General features: G+C 39.7%; 1 protein-coding gene across 4 annotated transcripts in view; it reads left to right on the forward strand.

Moving 5' to 3' along the window:
- ZMYM2 (zinc finger MYM-type containing 2) overlaps nt 1-17,559 on the forward strand; it is a 136,239-nt gene that overhangs the window by 4,637 nt on the left and 114,043 nt on the right. For 3 of the 4 annotated variants that reach the window (XM_040621208.1, XM_040621209.1, XM_040621223.1), the window contains exon 2: nt 981-1,046. The gene's annotated coding sequence lies outside the window, so the exon portion shown is untranslated. The remainder of the gene's footprint in view (nt 1-980; nt 1,047-17,559) is intronic. The other variant, XM_040621217.1, reaches the window with a different exon arrangement.

A 17,559-nucleotide genomic window follows, 5' to 3' on the forward strand; every position in this document is an offset into this window, starting at 1 on the left:
GAGTGGGGGTGGCTGGGAGCAGCGCAGCCTCGGAGGAGGAGGGCCGGAGGCGGAGGCGACTGGGAGGCGGAGATGGGTGAGGGCAGCCTCGGACTTCCCACCGACCGGGATTAATACCCCGCGGCGCCGCCGTCGCCGCTGCCGCGTCGAGACCTCGAGGGGCTGCTCGGGCTCCGTTCATGTCACAGGCGTCTTCGCGTGCGAGCCCGAAGGAGCTGCGGAGAGTGAGCGAGGCCGGGAGGGCTGGGTGAGGCGGACGCCCAGAGGCGGGGGTCGCTCGGGGGGGCGGGGCTGCCCGGGCCGGGGCGGTGGGAGGTCATGGGGGTATTTTCCTTTCTCTGCTGCTGGGAGGGTTGCAGTTCTGTTCCTGCCTCGGGGCTGCCGCCATTCCTCCGCCAGTGTCCCCAAGTTTTCGGCGAGGTGCTGCCTCTTCCCCGGTCTCCGCGCTTTGGGCTGCGGCGTCTTGCTCCTCACGTATTGTTTGGCTGGGTCTATGGCGGACGGGGAGGCAGCGCTGCGTCCGCCGACTGCAGGGGGCAAGTCTCGGGCCCAGGGCAAGCTGCTGGGAGCAAATATGGGAGATAGCAGCCCGGCGGTGACGGAGCGCCCTTTACCTCGGATGGTGCCGGGAGTGACGGGATGACGTGGGTGGGCAAATTTAGGAGGAATACTGTTCCCTTGCTGGCGTCGAGGCAACGTTTACCCTCCCCCGCCCCTTCCCAGTAGCGAGGCTTGGTGCCCTCCAGCCTCCTCCCTCAGATTTTGCCTTTCACGTGGGTTTTGGTCCCAGATATATATTTTGCGCGGTTTTGCTCTACTTTACGTGGGAGGATTGTTGGTCGCGAGCTGGGGAGCAATAATAGAAGGGCCAACCTCCTTGACCTCTTATTCCCTTCTCGGCTTCCTCCTGGTGAGAAGGGCTTGGTTCTCCCACCTGGTTGGATGGTCTTGATCCATTTTCATTTTTCCTCTTACCCCAGGACCAGGAATCGCCTTCAGCCCTATCTGGTGCATCTTTGGCAGAAAGTGAGGAAAACACCCCCATTGTGAGTCCTTCGCCCTAATTTGTTGATCTTAGAGGACTAATATGATTTTGCTGGAAGTCTCTGGTAGGTACCAAATATCTACTTAAGACTGAGTCTTAAGGATAAATCATCCATGAGTAAATGGTAACATAACAATAAAGTGAGATGAACCCAGAAGTCAGAGAGGGTGATGGGTCTGACTGCCCTGAATCACTGGCTTCTTCTTCTTCTTCTTTTTTTTTTTTTTTTTTTAAGATTTTTATTTATTTATTTGACAGAGAGAACAGCCGCGAAGAGAGGGAACACAAGCAGGGGGAGTGGAAGAGGAAAGAAGCAGGCTCCTGGTGGAGGAGCCTGATGTGAAGACTCGATCCGAGAATGCCAGGATCAGGCCACAGGCCGAAAGAGCAGACGCACTTAACAACTGAGCCGCAGGCGCCCTGAATCCCTGGTTTCTAGCCAAAAAGAACTACTGCAGGAAACAGATAGCAACTTGAACTAACTAATAACTAAATAAATGAAGGGATGTAAAAGGATTCAGATATGATGTAATAATCTTTTGGGAACAAAAACAAATAATTTTCAAAATTTATGACTCAGGTGAGATATTGGTAATGGACAGTAGACATGGCTGAGCCCAGCAAAAAAATTAACCGTATAGTTGACCACCCAAAACTGAAAAGAAATCAATCTTGTGAATCTCTAGACATAAATGAGCCCTACATTAGGCAGGAAGACCCAGAGTAATAAATCCTGTTAAACATAAAACAAAATTACAAAAGATTTCCAAATCACGAGGCAATCCAAAAGCAATTTGGAGTACAACTCAGGAGTTCTAATATGCACCTAGTAAGAACTCCAAATAGAGATAAAGAAACACATGGAAGAGCTAATAATTAAATAACAAAAGAAATTTACTGTGAGTGGAAGAAAGAGAAAGTCTTTCTAGTTAAAAAGGACTGAATGGGTTCCTCACAGAGCTGATGAAAATGAGCTGGTATATACCCTGGTAAAATTCCTGGACTTCAAAAACAAATAGCAATTCATATAAGACCCAAGAGGAAGAAAATATTTTTAAAATAAGGAGCTCATTTCTTCATTTTAGAAAGAGAACAAGCACACGGGTGGGGTGGAGGGGCAGAGGGAGAGGGAGAGAGAAATCCTCAAGCAGACTCCTGGCCAGGAGACGCCAGTGTGGTGTGCCCATCGAAACTCCATCCCAGGACCTGAGATCATGACCTGAGCCAAAACAAAAGCCAGATGCCCCACTGACTGAGCCACCCAGGAGCCCCAAGAAAATATTCTTTTAAGAAAGGAGAGAGATTCATTTTTGGCACTGTAGCTCCAAGGCAAAACAAAAATATAAGGAACATAATTTTACAATATCAATGTAAAGAAGGAGAAATTTGAGATTCAAAGCACTTCTTGAGGATAAAGGACATTATGTAAGATAAATGGCACAGTTACTGAGGAAATATAAAGATTATACCAATGAATATGGCAGCTGACTATGCAAAACAAAAACAATTAGAAATGCAAGAAGACTGTAATAAAAAGTAGAACTATGGTGAGATATTATAAATACTACCTTAAGAATCAGTAAGTCCTTGAGTGGGAAGTGAGTAACACAATCAAAAATTGATTTCATAAAAAACATTAATGTGATATAACAATATTTATGCATAGTACATGTACAATTTTTGTCATATGTATGGGACATTTATAAACATTAATCATATGGGGGAGCCTGGGTGGCTCAGTCAGTTAGTATCTGACTCTGGATCTCAGCATCTGAGTTCAGGCAAAAAAATTAACGTATAGTTGACCACCCAAAACTGGAAAAAATCAATTTTATAAGCCCATCTTCTGAATCTCTAGACATAAAAAGTCAAAAACTGAATAATTAGAATTATTAAATATATTACCAAATGAACTTTTGAGTTAATTAGGAAAACAAAGTTAACATGAAAATTGACATGTAAAGGACCATAAAAAGAATACTTCACATTGGTTGAGAGGCATAACTGAAGTGTAACCAGAAGAAAACATATATTCTGAAATGCCTTTATTATCAAAGAAAGAAGAGAATAAAGGAAAATATCTGTACTTCAAGAATGCTTAGTGTATGCTAGATAAAATTCTGTGTTCTTTATGTATGTACTGGAGATATTTAATTCTCAAAAAAATCTTATGAGTAAATATTATTATCCTATCCTTTAGATGAGGAAACCAAGGCACAGAGTGGTTAAACAGCAGCGAATATACACAGAGCTAGAAGTGGTGGCACCAGTTTTAAAACCAGCAAAGTCTCGTCCCAATATACACCACTATGCTAAACTTGTCTTAAGAAGTTGGAAGAACACGTAACTCAGCCATGAAGAGCGAATGAAATCTTGCCATTTGCAACACCGGGTGGGTCTAGAGGGTAGAATGCATAAGCGAAATAAGTTAGTCAGAGAAAGACAAATACCATGTGATTTTCACTTGTAATGGCGGACTTCGAGAAACAAAATAAACAAAGTAAAAAAGGGACAAACCAAAAAACGAGGCTCATAACTGCAGAGAACAAACTGATGGTTACCAGAGGGGAGGTGGGTGGTGGGATGGGGAAATAGGTGATGGGGGTGAAGAATGCACCTGTCACAATAAAATGTCGGGTGTATGGAACTGTTGGAATCACCATATGTACACCCGAAACTAACATAACACTGTGTGTTAACTACACTGGAATTAACAAAAAAAAAAAAGAAAGAAAGAAAGAAAAGAAAAAGAATTTGGAAGAAAACGAGCATCAATGAAAATGGAAAGGGTATGAAAAAGATATAAAGTGAAATTAAAAAATAGAAAATAAGAAATACAGCAGAACGAATAAACAAATTGTAGGCTAAGGTATTGGCTTATACATGTATTTTCAAATTTTAATATCTATAAACTGTGAAAATATGTAAAATAATTATGATTCATAGATAAAAGGAAGTAAAAACTATTCAGCAATAAGTATGATAAAGAAGGTTTCTGGGTGTGATGAGATGAAATAAATGGAAAAGAAGTGATCATATGTAATTCTATATGATAAAAATTAGAAAATTTATAGAAAATGCATACTTTCTTAGAAAAATAAAAATTACTGAAATTGAGATTCCTGAATGTGTAAAACACATGAAGAAGAGATCGAAAGCAAAATTCCTTAAACATGAAAATACAAAGATAATCAGCTTGATTTCTTTACCTTGAATAAATCAAATGTCAGAATAATGGCATCTTTTTCAGATTACAAAAATAGTCATGAGTGTAGCCAGAAACAATTAAACTAATGTCTGAAGGTATTCATTAAAAAAAAAACATGAAATAAAACACAATTTTTAAAAAACATGAAAATAATACCAAAACTAAGAAATGAGCACTATGATTTCCAGAATAATCTTAATGTTAACTTCTTAACAGAGGAAAAAAACTTGAAAAGCTACCCCTCTTCCTTATATGAAGTTAGGATATCACAAATAATACACTAACAAAAAATAGGAGAGGTGTTCAGGAATACTTGGACAGTACAGTATCAGAAAAATCTCTCCATTTATTATATTAAGTCAACAAATTAAAGAGAAAGCAAAAATCATATCCATAGATATTAAAAGAGATTTGAGAAAATTCAGCAGCCATTCACAATAAAAATTAAAGTAACATAGAAAAAAGAAGCTATACTCTCAAACTTCAAAAACCCAATAATACCATTCACGATTAATGAAGCACTAAATCCTTCATTATTAAAATAAAGTAAGACAGAGATGCCCGAACTGTTGTTATTCACCATTATTTGAGAATTCTAGTTAATTCAAAAAAGCAATAAACTAAAATGTTATCTTAAAAAGTGTGTGTACAATGAGGGGTGCCTGGGTGACTCAGTTAAGTGTCTGCTCGAGTCGTGATCTGGGTCCTGGGATTGAGCCCGTCAGGCTCCTGCTAACCCTGCTAAAGGGGCTTCTCCCTCTGCCTTTGCCCCTCCCCAGCTCCTTTCTCTCTCTCCTCTCTCTTGCTCGCTCCCTCTCAAATAAATAAATAAAATCCTTTAAAAAAATAAAAAAATATATTTACAGCACGAATTTCTTCTTATCTACAAACAAAAAGAGATCTTATTAAAAATTACCAGGATTACTAAGGAAATTAGAGAGCTAATTAGAAGATAAATTTATGATTAATCAATAGAAATATCCAACTAGAAATAGAAGTGAGGAAAATGCTACATGCATATTAGAAGCAAAATCAATAAAATACTTATAACAAATTTTGAAAAAGAAAGGTAAAGGATATTGTGTGAACAAAATTATAAAATCATATTGAAAGATATAAATTCATGTGACAGAATGAATATTATTAACACCAGACAGGAAACTACAAAAAAAAAAGCCCCAATGATTCAGAATGTGATTCCTCAAATAATAAAACCTACTCCAAAGCCACTATAATCAAAAATAACATACAGACCAGAATAGACTGGAACTCTCCAAATATATCACTCTATGTGTAGAGTGATCAATGACAAAGGTGATATTGAAAATAATGGAGGGGAGAAGAACATCGTGCTTTTAAAATATGATCATGTGATATTTATTAATATGTCTGAGGAATGACAGACTAAACTTCAACCTCACATCAGGTAGCCCAATCAATCCCGTTGGATTAAATGCAGAAATTTTTAAATAGGAAACCCAAGGAGCTATAGAAGAAAAGATATACGTATTGGACTATATACAAATTTAAAAGATCTGTAGCTGATTAAACTACATAATATTCAAAAAGCTCTTACAGATTAATAAGAACAATTCACAGGAAAAAATAGACTGGTGATACAAGAGGCAATCTAGAGAGAAGAAAAACTGCAAGCAGAACGATAAACCCTTAGTAAATAATGCTCAATCATTCCAACTGTCAGGGGATTGAAATACAGGTAACAGTGGCACAGCTGCTACTGGCAGGGGTGGGGAGAAAGGAGTGTCCTCTCACTTGGCTGATGTGGATGTGCACTGTTAGGGCCTTTTGGAATGCAATGTCTGCCAATGTTTATTCAAATTCAAACGACACACACACACACATATTCGTAGCTCCCGAGGAAATCCTACTTTTGAAAACCCTATCCCCTTGAACTAAAAACATCTAGTACTGTAAGAATGTAAGCACGAGTGTGTTTACTGCACTATCGTCTGAAATGCAGAAAAAGATTAAAAACAAATATTCACATCAGTGAAACTGACAAACCTAGGGACATCAGTAGCCATGAAGAAAACAGTAAGTTAGATCTCTAAGGTGGCCTGGAGCCAGAGAGACACTCTCTTAAGTGACAAAAGCAAAAAGCGAATGGGGTGTATGTGATATTATCACAGTTGTAAAGTGAACAATGTTAAATCTTCTGATGTGTTCATTTGCATATAATTAGTCAACTGGAGAGAGAAAGTCGGTGTTTCCAGATGGGTCCTCTGGGAAGCAGATGTTCACATGGGCTTATGAGTACAAGCTTAGGGGTCACTGGCACCTGTGAAAGATAAAAGGGGAGAGGCAAATAGGATGCAGCGAAAGGCCATAGATCATGCTTCAGCTCTGGCAAAGTCATGGCCAACCCAACGGAAAGTTCTGGAGCAAAGACTGGCCACTGGAGGAGTCCCACATTGGGCACAAATGGCCAATCACAGGCTGAGGTCAAGCTCAGAAAAGAAAGTGTAACTGAAGGCCCTCATCACTGGAGGCCATCCAGCTAACTGCATTGCTTTCAGGTGAACGGTGAGTTCTTTTTTGAAGGGAGATCAAAAAGTGCATTATCATGGTTGTACATATATCAAGATGCTTGGTCGAGTAGTGAAAGATAAGACTAGAGGAGGGTGCGAGAGGGAAGGTCGAGGTAACAAAAAGGGGAAAGATCATGGTGCTTTATCACTCTTGCTTTTGCTGATAGATTAACCACATATCCCTTGACAAAAGTAAGTTTCACTTATGTATCATCTTCGTAAAAATGGAATTATATTTATATGTCATTCTTTGCAACTTGTTTTCCTTCAAAAATTATGGTCAAGATTCATACAAGCTAATGGACAGAGTAGTTTTATTCATTTTTCATTGCTGGGTAATGTTCTGGTTATGACTCTACCACAGTTAATTATCTCCGCCCCTGTCAATGGACAGATGTGTTGCTCACTCTTTGGGAGCATGAGCCAGAGTTTCTGAGCCCGGGGCACATGAGCCAGAGTTTCTCTGATGCGTATATCTAGGGTTTGGAATTGCTGGGTTGCAGGCTATGATTATCGTTATCATTATCTTTGTAAGATAATGCCATGGGCGGCTGGAGTGGCTCAGCCGGTTAGCGTCTGCCTTCCACTCCAGTCATGATCACCGGGGTCCTGGGATCCAGCCCCACATCAGGATCCCCTGTTTGGCGAGGAGTCTGCTTCTCACTTGCCTCTGCCCCTTCCCCTGCTTGTGCACGTGTGCACGTGTGCTCTCTCTCCCTCTCTCTCTGTCAAATAAATAAAATCTTAAAAAAAAAGATAATGCCAAATAGTTCTACAAGTAGTATAAAAATAGTTCCTCTCTAGAATTTTACATAAAGGTACATAAATTAATGTGAATCATGGTGAGATTTACATGATTTTGCTTGTCCTCTGTATAGTTTGATTATCTTCTGGTTTTTGGTTTTTGGTTTTTTTTTTTTTTTTTTTTTTTTTTTGAAAAGCACGTATTATCTTCGTAATCTGGGGGGAAAAACTCAGTAAAGATATGTTCACCATGAGAAAGAAGTTGAATCGATCAGAAGTACAGTAGCCATGGTAACGTATTCTGTAATAAGAAAAAGTAAAAACTAGGACATCTCATTAAACAAAACAAAAAATAAAACTGAGCCATCTATCCTAGTCCATTATCTGAGAAATGTTACTGATAAACAGCAGCTATCACAATAGATAAGAAATCATAATCCTTGAAACTTTAATCCCAGCTAATTTAATTTTTCCTCTGACAGAACTCCTTCCCAGTTAAACCACGGCTACTCTCTGAGAAAGGCATGCTTTTTTGCACAAGAATGAAATGTCCAAATGGTTTCCTTCTTCTCTGAGAGCAAGAAGTTCTATAAAACACGAGTTCTTGCTAACTTTATGGACAATGTAATAGAATTCCTTAAACATACTTGGTTTCTTCACACAATTTTATGGGATACTGATGCTTCCAGTTTCAGGGTCAAGTGTCTCTCCATTTTTGAAGTCCTTGAATGGTATTTTTCCAGTCAATTTAGGCAATAACATTCTTAACAATGTGTCTTTACTGTAGAATCAAAGTATACTTTGCCAAAATAACTGGCATGTTTGTGAAATCTCCCTTCATGATTTTCTATCCTGTCACTAGGAGTCTCTCTTATTTTTTACTTCAGAAGAAAGATGAATGTTTATTAAGTCTTAGTTCACTTCTTATTCTCTGGCTGAGAAATTTACCAAGATTTTTAACCAAGAAGATTCTAAGAGCACTCAAGCCAACAGAAGGGTTATCAGTCTGTGTCTACTCAGAGGAAAGAAACCACGCCAGTTTTCTGGACAGCGAGAACAATACAAAGAATTGCTAACCCCAGCACTAAAGAAAAATATGCTAAAAAGGGGGGATTATATTGAATTAGCAATTGCAGGGAAGCAGCCAGGCCAGCAGGGCTAAGGACACAAAGGGAAAGTGTTGGACTAATTCAAATGGCGGTTTAGAGAAGGACTCTGTGGAGAGGTCAACCTCAGACCTCTGCAGAGGGGGTGCTGGCCAGATGGACTTAGATAAAGGGGGTCTGGGGAGGCGCTGGCGCCCAGGCCTCTGAGGAGACCATGGCCGCTGATGCTGGTGTCTCCGGGTTCAGAGGAGGGGCCTTGGACTGAGAAGGAATTTGGGCAAGAAGTATTAAAAGTTCACTCAAAATTCCAGACTAGGTGAGAAATGACACTCTCTGGGGAGGAGAGGACACTATGGGAAATACATAGCCATTGACAAGTATTCTATACACCCCTCACGTATTAATTAAGAAGAAGCCTCTTTTTGTTATATGGTTATTAAGTAATGTTGAGCGACTTTTCAAGTTACACAGGAAGTCACAGAGCCAAGCAGATGTGGAATTAACTTTGCCTCTACTTATAATCACATGTCCAAATCAGTTTCATCTGATGTTAGACACTTGAAGAACTATAGTTTCTTTTCTTCTCCCTGTGTGTTTGATTTCTGTGATGGGGCAACTTTCAAAATAAGTATAGGAAAATATGATTTCTTTTATTAGATGCAACAAAGTTTCGATTCAGTGTAATAGTTGCATTTAATACTGTTACAACTGTCCAAATTCAAGTCATTTAATTCTGATTTTTAAAGAAATAGGATTTTTGAAATAGCTGATTATTAGCTGAGTAGAATGGGGGAGAAGACAAGAGCCAAGTGACCCCATCCTTTCATTTTGACAAATATTTATTAGGTCCTTGATGATGTGGAGAATATACATGAGGTTCAGTGGGGTGGAGTCCAACCGACGACCAATAAAAAGAGAATTCTTGAGGCGTCTTTGGTGCAAATTGGTGGTTTATTAAAGCACAGGGACGGGACCGTGGGCAGAAAGAGCTGCTGCCCCGGGGTTGTGAGGGGTGGCTGATTATATACCAGGGGGTTGAGGGAGGTAAGAAAAGGGAGAGGTTGAGAAAATACTTTCATATGTTAAAGAAGATTCACAAGATACTGGAGGCCTTGCCATTGTCAAGTTAAGGTTGTTTTGCCCTCTAGCAAGGCGGTAGCATTAAGATGGTTGGGAACTTCCTGGAGGCTGCAGATCATAAGGACATTTAATTGTATCTACATTCCCTTCGGAAGCTAGGTTATTGGTAGAAATGCTTCGTTCTTGCAAACTGCTAAGACATTTTGTAAGCCACAGGAGACAAGTCTTGCAGGATTGTGTGAGATCTATAAGGTTAACTATTTCTTTGTCCTTTAGGGCAGCCAGAGTGCCTGAGGAACATACATCCCATGGTGGGGGGGAGTGCGGGGTGTCAGTTTCTGCTTTGTCTTCAGCTTGCCTTCTGTTCCCTCATCAGTCCTTGCTGTTTGCCAGACTCTACTAGCGAAGTAAACTAAAAATTTCTTCTTCATGTGTGAAGGTCAGCAAGTCCTGGATTAAATGCTATAAGACTGCAAAAAATGGGGTGCCTGGGTGGCTCAGTTGTGCTGCCTTCGGCTCAGGGCATGATCACAAACCTCTGAGATGGAGCCGCATCAGGCTTCTCTGCACAGAGCCTGCTTCTTCCTGTCTCATTTCCATCTTGCTTGTGTTCTCTCGCTGGCTGTCTTTCTCTCTGTCAATAAATAAATAAAATCTTAAAAAAAAAAAGACCATAAAAAATGCTGCATATGTTGCCGCTTAACACTTTTATGCTGTATTTTTATTTATACATTATATGTTATGTTAGATATATATCATTTAAAATATCTATAAACACTCAGGTATTAAAGGTTACACAAAAAAGCCAAGAGAGACAAGACTCTATAAACTCATACTATCTGGCCATTATCTGAGCAATAATTATATTTATTTGTAAATTTAAATAAATCAAATGCATCAATCGTGAAGCACTGAAAAAGATCTCTCAAATACAACTGATGCGTAGTTATAATCTCTATCGCCATCTAGTGGCACAAATCTGAAAAATCAGTTGAGCCATTGAGCAGAGCAGTCTTCGAACCCCCACCTGCCTGAGCGCCTTCAAAAAGCTTCATCCATTCTCAGAAACCAAAAGGCCACAGAATGCAGATTTTTCTCTCTTTGTTCTTGGCCAGTACACAGTAAAGTGAGTGGTGTGGGGTGTTCATATTCGTTGTAGTGGAAGGAAATCATGCCACTGTGTCTTTCTATTGTTTCGCGCTGGTGAAAAAAAACCTAAGTTATCCATTTCAGGAAAACTTCATTTTCCATAGCACACGAAGGCTATTATTAGTTGCTTCGAAATAATGTTTATACGATATTTTCTCTTGCCATGAAAATTATCCAGCGACTTTTATTTAAACTATTTGAAGGTATAGAACATTTGTTCTAAGTGTTGTTTTCTGATTTTGATGATAGCAGTTAGAATGATCATCAGATTCAGTGAAATCATTGACCTAAAAAATAAAATAAAGTAAACTTTTTAAAGGTTATTTTGACATCATATAAAGAAGACACAGGCAATGTACGTGAATGAATAAATATGTTTATACTTGGGTTTCTTAAGTTAAAATTACAAACATGTGTTTTGGCGATTTTAATTAAAAATGGCTTAAAATTTTTCTGGTAGCAAAAACAGATGTATAGGATATAAACTTTGTTTTGGCCTTGGCCTTAATGCTCATCTATTATGTAAATACTGGACTCGGGGTAGGTTAGATAAGACACGTGGGCCATCTGCCGGTGAAAAATGCAGAAATGTTTAGTTTGAGTACGGTTTGGTTTAGCTGGATGCAGAAATAAATAATCATGTACCCAATTCTGAGGACACTCGTGATTTTAAACAAAGCCCCTCCCTTATTTCATCTTCCTTAATTCCCCCTCCCCCTCCCCATAAGGCCAGTATTTTGCTCTAGATGTCCTTCCACTTCTTATTATTATAACCCCAAAGGAAGTCTTTTCCAGGACCACTCCACTTTACTTCTAGTTCTTTGTGTGTCTAATACTACACAGTGTCCATCATCTTTTTTGGTTTCCATTTTCCCAGTGATAGACCACCAGACTGCCCACACTTACTGTTGGTACCGCAAGTAGTAACCACACTTACGTATGACCCTCAGGCAGAAATTTCCCTGGTTTTTATATTCTTAGATTATAATTTGCAAGGATTTTACAGATATAATTTCATAATATAATGAATCGTTTGTCTTTTGAATGCTGCACTGTCAAACTTGTATCTGGAGTACATGAAGGGCTCCCATTTCCCCAGAGCCTTGCTAAAGGTGATGTAATCTACCACTGTTTGTTATGTTGTTTTGTTGTTTTTATTTCGTTTTGCCGAAAGGGTAGGGTCATTAATGTTGCATGCCATTAATCTGATTTCTAGTGTGGTAAGTATCTCTTCATATCTTTGCTAGCCATTCTGTTTTGACTATGAATGGCTTACTCGTTACATCTTGCCTCTTTTTCTATTGATTGTCCACTCTTTCTTTTATGTCCATTTATATTATCGATATTAGTTATCTTATAGATTTCTGACAAGGCATTTAAACTTCTTAAACTTATGTCTATGATGTCCTACCCCAGACTTGTTGAAGATGTGTGGTGTAAGGAAGGGATCAACCTTATCTCCCACAGCTTATCCGTTTTTCCTAACACCACACCTTCTAGTAAACAAGTCATTATTTCCCTACTGATTGGAGGTGCCAACTTCTATCCTATGCCGTATTCCCATATATACGCAAATCTGTTTTTGAGATTTCTATATGGTTCCAGGACATTGTTCTTATGATTATGGCTTTATAGCACGTCTTTATTTCTGATGAAGTGTGATTTCACCTAAAAAGCCTGGGTTCTTGCCCTTGGGAGATTCTTGTCTAGAACAGAGGCCCTTTTGAGACAGGAGACCCATGACTCGTTAGGCATGTTCTCCCTCTATCTCTTCTTTTCAAGATCTACATGTAATTGTTTGTGTGTGTGAATTTTCTCATGTAAATTTAAGACCTTCTAAGTTTTTAGTTTCTTGGGAAATAACCCATGGGGATTTGATTGAAACTTCTTTGAGATTTTTAGAGTGAGGAGGCGAACATTTAAAAATATTGAGCTGCTTTTTTTTTTTTTTTTTTTTTTTTTAATGAAAGAGATTATCTCTTCATTCGAATCACATACAACTCATCTGAACTCATCTGAAAGCCATGGGGCATTTCAGTACTTCTTAGTGGTTATTTTCTTTCTTTCTTTCTTTTTTTTTTTTTTTAAAGATTTTCTTTATGTGACAGAGAGAGATAACCAGCGGGGAACACAAGCAGGGGAGTGGGAGAGGAAGAAGCAGGCTCCCAGCGGAGGAGCCTGATGTGGGGGGCTTTCAGTCCCCATGACGCCGGGATCACGCCCTGAGCCGAGCGGGCCGCTTAACCACTGTGCCACAGGCGCCCCTTAGTGGTTATTTTTGTAATAATTTTCTATTTGTGTGCTAATTTTTGGCATTTTGTGTTTTTTTCCAGACGCGTGTCGATTTAGAAGCCTGCTGGGCGATGAAGCATTTGGCCACCTCACTCCCACGAACAGCCAACACCAGTAGTCAGATGAGGCAATGGTAGGCCAACCCCAGCCCCAAACCAGCAAAAAGATTACCCAGAATTTCCCAGCTGACCCACATACTCACAAGCAATACTAAACAGTTGTTGTTTGTTACACACCAAAAGACAGCGATGTCCTTTGTTTACTTCGAAATTTCTGGGATGTGAGGGTCAGTTTTCCAATCCATTGGTCTTGCTCTCTGCCATGCCCAGGTTTGAGTTGGGGATGGGGCCAACAGGCTTTGCTAGTTTGATGGTTTTTATATATGTTTTTTCTTTTTTTTTTTTTGTTTTTTTTTTAAAGATTTTATTTATTTATTTGACAGAGAGACAGCCAGCGAGAGAGGGGAACACAATCAGGGGGAGTGGGAGAGGAAGAAGCAGGCTCATCGCAGAGAGGAAGCCTGATAATGAGCTCGATCCCATAACACCGGGATCACGCCCTGAGCCGAGGCAGATGCTCAGCCGCTGTGCCACCTGGGCACCCCTTATATATGTTTTTCTCTCTGAGTAGAGTAAGAAGAACCTGTCCTTTCATACTCCAAGTGATGCAGAAAGAAGAAGGGATTGTATTACACCTAGAACTAGAGTTGCTACTCTATGGAGAAAGTCTGGTCTAGAACAGAGAGGCAGCAGACCCAAAGCTGGAAAGGCAAAACCTACCCCTGTGCCATCAGTTCCCAATGACTGAGGGATCCAACGAAGCAGCTCTGGACCCCAGAACTAGAAGTTAAGTTTACTACCTTTAGGGAGAGGTTAAAACCAGAATAGGTAGAGATTGACCAGTGCTTGGCCTTACGGGTGGAAATAATAAAGAAAGGACTTATGAAATCCTATGATCAATATGTCTCTTCCATCATTAAAAAAAAGTAATCAAAGTATATTCTATTTCAGAAGAGGCAACTACTAATTTAACAAATTCTATAACCCAAAGAACCCAAGCAATAAAAGATTGGACATTTTTATATTTCTCAAATTTTCATAAATATTTTTACAATGCAAGTGCAGAATTTAATTTTAACATTAAAAATGTCAGATGTCATGTAAACTTAAATGTGAATTACTCTTCATTTAAAATCTTCATTGCACTTCTCTTTTTCCTTAACTTTTCTTTTTCCATTTACTGTTTTAGAGGCATCTAAATTAAGCAAGTCTTTCTCTCTGCTCCACTTTTTGGTTTCTCTTCTCAAACTCACCTGTTTGCTGTGCGTATCCTTTTGTTTGCTCTTCTCTATGGGCCCTTCATATTTTCCTATCAAAATCTACCATCTACTTTAAGAAATTAAATCTCTTTAAAAAGATGAATCATATTCTGAAACTTTTCAATCTTGAGAATTAAATCTTTTTCCTTTAGAATAATTATTTGGCTCTTGTAAGAGATTCTAGTCCTTTTTTTATTAACTGCATGAAAAATCCTTTTCATCCTCTATTTTTAAATGAGAAGAAAGAGAAGAATTCATTTTAAAAATATGAAATGCACCTGGCATCTCTCCTGCCGCCGAAAAGCAAGGAAAAATGCCCAGAAGAGGGGGTGCCTGGGTGGCACAGCGGTTGAGCATCTGCCTTCGACTCAGGGCGTGATCCCAATGTTATGGGATCGAGCCCCACATCAAAACTCCTCTGCTATCCAGGCCTCGCCTTCCCTCTCCACTCCCCCTGCTTGTGTTCCCTCTCTCTCGCTGGCTGTCTCTCTATCTCTGTCGAATAAATAAATAAAATCTTAAAAAAAAAAATAACGAAAGGATGTGGGCGTGTTGAAGAAGAGACACAGGTCTGCAGAACTTTAAGAGGCTCCCAACAGCCCAAGTTAGGTCAATTGGAGCAAATAAATAAAGAGTTACAGTATTGGATTATTACCCATGGAATATGACATCACCATTCATGCTGATTAAAAAAAAAAAAGTTGAATAAATGAAATGGTGAGGGAGAATGAAGCTCTACCTAGAGGAAAATTCTAATTAATAAATGTAGAAGGAATGAGGAATAGAAAATCATGACAAGGCGAACACCAGAGAAATAAGTATCGCGGGCAGGACCCACTGATACACGCTTGAAGTAGAAGGCTAAAGGATTTGAGAAGCGGGTTTCTGCACAGTCTCAAAGTGTCTGTCCCAAGATATTAATTAATTGTGAGAGGAAAAAGAGAGAACTTTCTGGAGCAGACACCTGGCGGACATCACCTTAACCACAGGACATGCTTTCATCATGAAACAGCCGATAGGGTGCTCTGAGAAGGAGCAAAGGCATCGCGTAGACGTTCTTGCCAAAATGGCAGAACCTCAGTCTGATCCTAGGAAAACATGGCACCAGCTCCACTCAAGGAATAGTCTACCAGGGTTATAGAAAACAAGGAAAGGCTGAGGAAATGTTACAGATTGAAGGAGACCAAGAAATCATGATAGCTAATGCAATGTAGCACCTTGAATTAGATCTTGGAACAACACCACCAAAAAAATGGACGTTAGTGGAAAGCGCTGGTCAACTTCAAATGAGGCAGCTTACTTAATAATAATGTATCAAAGATTCCTATCTGGTTTCAGTCATGGTAAACTGTTAACATTAGGAAAATCTGAGTGAGGGGCAAATGAGAGCTCTGCTGTATTATTTTCATAATTTTTTCTATAAATCTAAAATTATTTCAGAATAAAAATTTGTGTTTATAAGTATATGTAAGTATGTGTATGTATCAAACATTAGTTTTCTCTCTCTTAGAGTTATATCATGTACTCGTGTTGGCTCTTATTATTTTTACTTACCAGGATGGAAGAGGCTCCTCAGTGTTTATGCCCCTGAAGCTAAGCTCAATTTTGTACTTTAAAAACAACAACAGCAAGAAAACACTGAGACCTTCTAAATATGTATTACCCATAAGCATGTAGCTTATTTTCCTGCCCACCGGAGAACAAAGAGGGAGGTTATAGCTTAGTCTTTTTATGGCTGCCTTGATATTCAATCAATTTTTCCGAAACCGATTTAAAAGTAATGAAACATATTACCCATCTCTCCCTAAGTGGGGCCAACGGCAGCCTTTCCCTGGAGGGTTCCGTCCTGTGACGGTGGTGCTGTTGTGTCAGGGACTCGGAGAGTGAAACAAGAGTTGAAGAGAGGACAGAAGCCTCTCTGGGGCAGGGTTGGGAAATTTTCACCTAATCATCCCATTTGGGAGCTCCGCACAGCTGCTCAAAAAGCCCTCTATATTGGTTTCTGGTACTTTCTACTGAGCTTTGACCTAACTTCTTGGCTCTCCAGTAGTAAGCATCTCTCCGTTAGCATCTCCTGAGGCAGTAGTCCAATTAGCTGAAGTCAGATCAGGCACTGCTCTTGAATACTATTTATCTTTGTTACAAATCAGTCAAGATGTAAATACCTACATATTTATCCACAGAGGTTCTCAGCCTGGGCAATTTTTCCACCAGCCCCCCCACCGCCCCAGAGAACATTTTACAAAATTTGGAGATATGTTTGATTGTCGGCTCTGGGAAATTGGTACCGGCATGTAGTGGGAAAAGACCGAGACGTTGATCAACTTCCTACAACGCACAGGACATCCCCCGCAAAAAGACGATCTGGTCCAAAATGTCGGTATTGTTGAAAACTCCTCTAGTGCAAGTTTGTTTCGGGTTTTTAGGAACTAGATAAAGAACTGTATCCAGAGTTCTCTAGTCCTAAACAGCTAGTATCTAGTATCTCTCTACTCTCTCTCTCTCTCTCTCTCACACACACACACACACACACACACACACACACACACGTCACCACACTGCTAACCCTTTGCCTTATTTGCATTAATAATGCAAGCTGATCCACGTGACTCAGCCTTATTTCACCTAACAATTACAATAAATGATATTTATATAGAGCTTTTTAAACTATATCAAATTTTCCCATGTATTGCCCCATTTGAACCCTGGCTTGGGACCTTATCACAGCAAGGTTATTCCAGTGCAGAGCCCATGAATCTTGTCTGGTAATACCCAAATTCAAGCAGCGAGAGGTCTTAGCAGCGATCCGTGCTCCCACAGAAGACATGGGGCGCAAAGAAGTAAGTTAGCTGATTCTCAAGAACCAGCTTTTTTCCAAGTCCACTGTCCCCTGGAGTAAATAGACAAACTATTAATGACCCTGGATTATGTATCTAATTAAATTTTTGGCAGTCAGCCAAAGAAAATCAAATCAGATTGTTGCTATGAAGGGGCACAACAACGTTTACTCTTTGATTTTCCATTTTAGAAAAAGTCAGGAAAATTATGACCACTATTAAGAAGGAAGC

The sequence above is a fragment of the Ursus maritimus genome, unplaced genomic scaffold (genome assembly GCF_017311325.1).
Source record: "Ursus maritimus isolate PB19 unplaced genomic scaffold, ASM1731132v1 scaffold_10, whole genome shotgun sequence".
In the NCBI taxonomy this organism is placed as follows: domain Eukaryota; kingdom Metazoa; phylum Chordata; class Mammalia; order Carnivora; family Ursidae; genus Ursus; species Ursus maritimus.